This window comes from Capsicum annuum, chromosome 12 (assembly GCF_002878395.1).
Source record: "Capsicum annuum cultivar UCD-10X-F1 chromosome 12, UCD10Xv1.1, whole genome shotgun sequence".
NCBI lineage: Eukaryota > Viridiplantae > Streptophyta > Magnoliopsida > Solanales > Solanaceae > Capsicum > Capsicum annuum.
In genome coordinates, this window is record NC_061122.1 from 102,701,214 (window position 1) to 102,706,050 (window position 4,837).

Below are 4,837 nucleotides of genomic sequence, written 5' to 3' on the forward strand. Positions count from 1 at the left end.
TTTCTATAGGTTTTATCATTCTATCATCTGCTAAATATAATTCTATTGGTGTATCTATTCCTTCTCTAAAACATGCTTTTATTACTATCTCTGTACCTCCAAGGTGTACATATTTTATTGGGTCTCCTTTACCTTTTATATCATTTATCTCTTGATTAATTATTCTTTTTGTTACTAGTGGTATACTAGCTTTGCCTTTTGCATATCTACATTCTATTACATGTTCCTTTTGGCATACTACATAATATTCGTCCTTTTTCCTAGTAAAAATATTTTTTATTGTTGGTATTTTAAATATTTTTTCTACACTTAAATCTAATTCTTTTCTTTTTATTTCATCAAATATGTTACTGTCAAATTTTTTTTTTTTTTGTTCCTTCATGATTTAAATATTCTTCCTTTGTTATTATTTTTATATCTTCTTCAGTCATTTGATTCATCTATTTCACTATCTATTTCATTATCTGCTTCGTTTTCTGAAATTTCATAGATACTATCCTCACTTTCTAATTCATAATCTATATAATCTATCTGAATATATTCTGTATTATCTATTTTTATTTCTGATATTTGTTTATTTTTTGGATTTTTAGGTAATTTATAATCTCTAGCTAAATGGCCTAACTTTCCACAATTATAACAAGTACAATTTTTTATAGATTTCTTCTTTCTATATGGTCTTTTGTATTTATAATTTTTTACATAATATCTTTTTCTTGGTTTGTTGTATTTATATTTTGATTTGTTATATTTCTTATATTTCTTTTGTCTTTTTCTTTTCTTATAATATCTTTCTTCACATCCAAATTGGGGTGCTATTTTATTTTTGCAACATGCTAAATTTCTTATCAATGTTTTTTTCATTTTTAATTCTTCTCTATATTTTTCACATAAGTTTCTATACCATTGTTGTAAAAATTTTATTCTTGCTCCTAGCGTATCTACTATTTTTGCTTCTTCCCAACTTTTTATTATCTTTGAACTAAATGGTTCAGGTAATTTATTAAAGTATAATTTTCTTATTTCTTTACTTTCTTCTATACTATATGCTCCTTTATAATAATACTCTTTAAATGCGCAAGTATATTCATCTATATAACACATATTACATATTCCTAATTTTAACATTAAATTCCTATTTGTATTTTTTTCTTCATCTTGTTCTTCTTCTATTGTTCTCATACTACCAAATTCATCTTTTATAGCTATTTCATATTTTTTTAATAATTCTATAGGTGTTAGCTTAGTTGTTGTTGATGATGTTCCTTCTATAGGTTTATTAGTTATTAATACCTTCTTGCTATTTTCAGCTAGATTTGTAAACTATAATTTTACTGATCCTATTAGTGTTCTTTCTATATATTTTGGTGCATCTGTTATGTTTATATTATTATCTAATAATTGTTTTGTCATATATCCTATCCATAATTGTATTGTTTTTTCTGTATCTATTACACAGTCTAGGTCTAAAAAGTTATAATTTTTATTAACTATCTATTTTCGTGTCCATTTGTCATATTCATTATATTTTTTAAACTTATTCTTATAATATGTAGGTTTTCTTATTTCTGATGTTCTAGGTATTATATTTTCATCTTCTTTTTTATCAAGAGTATTTATTTCTGTGTTGGTTTTTTCTTAGTTTTCTTCATTAATTACTTCTTGTTTTTCATTGGTTTCTAAATTTTTTGTATTTGGTAATATTTCTGTATATGTTTCACTATCTTCTGAATTATAATTATCTGTCTCTTCAACGTCTATATTATTTATTTCTAATCTTTGTTTTTTATTTCTAATTTTTCCTTAAATTGATTTATCTCGTTTAGTAATTTTAATTCTCTATCTTTTTCTTCTTTTTCCTTTTGTCTTTGTTCATACAAATCTTTTAACATTTGTAGTTCTTTTTCTAATTCAGCAATCCTACTATTTTTAGTTTCTTCTATTTTTCATATTTCTTCTGTAGTTTGTTGTTTAATTTTTTCTATTTCCTTTTTCCTATCTATTTCTTCATTTTCTCTTTCTATTCTTACCATTGCTGTCAATTTATCTTCTAATTTTAATTCTTCTTTTTCTAACATTGGATATAAATGTTCACCTATTTTCTTATATCTTCTTCCTAGATTAGAAAATACTATTTTTATTTTTAATCCTTTGTGATTTTCATATATTTTTTCATCTATTATAAATTCTTCTTTGTTTATTTTATTGTGAATAATTCATGTTGATATATATATTCTAAACTATCTATTTGTGATTCTAATTTTGATATTTCATCTTTTTGTGTATTTATTGAGTTTTTACTAACTCCAGCAAATATATTATAATGTAGTCTTTCTATTCTTATTTTTAATTCTTTACGTTTTTCAGAAATAATTTGTTTTAATTCTTTGTATTTTTGTATTTTATTCATTCAAATCATATTTTATAATATCTTGGTGGATATCTAAATCTAATTTTATCATAATTAGGTGGTATGTGTCTCATCCTTCTGGATTTTAAATGGATTATTAATTTTGCTTCAATACTAGATATTAAGATAATTAGGTAGACTAATCTTTGTGGATTTTCTTTTGTTTTATTTAGACTTATATATTCTGAATAATTACTAATTAAAGATTCTTTAATTTTTCTAAAAGCTTCTCTGTTTCTAAATGATCTTCTCATAATTAGTTTAATCTGTATTCAAACATATCTACTACTGCTGTATTTTTTTTTAAATAACTGGTCTCTGATACCATTTGGAGGGGGGTGCGGACCTAGGACAACACTATATATATATATATATATATAGAGAGAGAGATAGATAGATAGGTATTGCATAAAAAGAATATTAAGAGGCATAACAATTAATTAGAACTATAATTATGAGATATTAATGCACGTCATATACTATTGGAATTTAAAATTACACAAATAATAAAACGGTCATGAACAATATAGCTTTTAATTTGAGAGACTGTTAGCTTGGGAATGTCAAACAATTAGCCTGTGATGACAATTACCATTAGTAACCAGTACAAATTTTCATGATATAAATTCTACAGTTACAAATTCATATAATCGGGTTCTAATTATTGAGCGACATTTAAATTTGGATTTTTAAGAATAAGTTAAAAATGAAATTAGGAGGAAAAAGGCCCAGAAAAACCACAAAAAAAAAGATAAATCCAATTCTCGAGCTCTGAGAGATATCACGTCATCATGTTGACATTTTGTTTTACTATTATAATATATAGTATACTTATTTTTTAATTCTGAAGGCACTTTATTTTTAGTGGAGAGTTTTTTTTATTCTCAGGATTCTACATTTTTGTCAAAATGAAGGCATTTTAGATCATTACATGTATAACTTACACAATATTTGGTAGGTGGATAGAGCATCTAAACATCTTCTCTTCACATATCTAATTCATCGCAATTTCGTCCCTCACCTTGAACCATCACAGGAGTCACTCTCACTTTCTTTGAAATATCCTTATTTTTAATCCTATCTCTCATAATATGCCCACACATCCAGCATAGTGTCCTCACTTCTGCTACTTTTATCCTTCAAACATGCGACCTTTTGATCATTAATACAACATAATTGGTCTAACCATTACTTTGTAAATCTTACCTTGAAATCACTATAAAAAAAGTTTGCACTAAGAACTCCTTTCTAGTTTAGACTTTAGAAGTGATAGTAAATCTAGCAAAAATGATATGGATAGTTTACATTGAAGTTACAACAAAAATTATTGATTTTGCTACCGAAAGAAATCACTGCAAATCAACTTCATCCCTCTTGATATGTAGTTCCTTCTCACAAACTAATTGTCTTTTTTCTTGAGTGTGCTAATGTAATTTTTATGGCTTCATAATTTTCGTCAATTTTTTTCTGATGAAAAAGAACCAAACTTTTAAAGGGGCTTTTGAAGTATTTTCATCAGTTTGTTAACCGTTCCCCCAAAAATTTAAACTGAGATTATATCTTAATCTTATATTCTTTTAAAATAAGTAATGGGTTGAATCGGATCAGTTCGGTGCACATGGGAAACCCATAACATATGAAATCTAACATCTACCACTTTGCACATGGTGGATAATACCCGAGCCAGTACAACATCAACTAAACACCCAATTCATACAATAAATATTTTGTGTGACCTGTAAGCATCAAGAGCTTTACCTATGAGGTTTTACAAGCTATACGTAGGAATTCAATCACATAAGTAAAGAATTCATTACTAATATGAGTATATTCTTACTCACAATACCCCAGGCATTATTTACTACTTCTGTAGTTAGTTATCTCATCCCTCATCCTCTAAAGAGGTGAAATCTAGTTCATGCTTAACTTTCTATACATAATTACACTCAATATCTATATGGTTAGTGTAATAGCCGGCTTATGTAGATAAGTTAAATTATTCATTTTAATCATCTTTCCTTTCTACTTGGATCTATCTATTTCAAATCAACTGCTTTCCTAGACATGCATTACATTATCAAATTATTCATCACTATTAGTAACATGCTAAAGTATAAACACCAATCAAAACTTCAAGAAACTGTCAAAGGTCTAAGGGTATTTCAATAAAAAGTTAACATAACCTTTAGGGTCTCACATAATGAAGAAGTAGGGATTCATTCTTCCATGAACCCATTGATCTCTTAGACCACGTGGTATGAAACATGTGCTACAATTTTTTCACCCTGTATGGGTGTGTGTTTATGTCTTATTCTTTTATCCATTTCAACATCGTACAAATCTTGGTTTAGACAAGTCTAACCTGACTTTGCTTCTTTAATGATTCTCAAATTTATCTTCTTATATAAACTCGGATTTAGATTTACA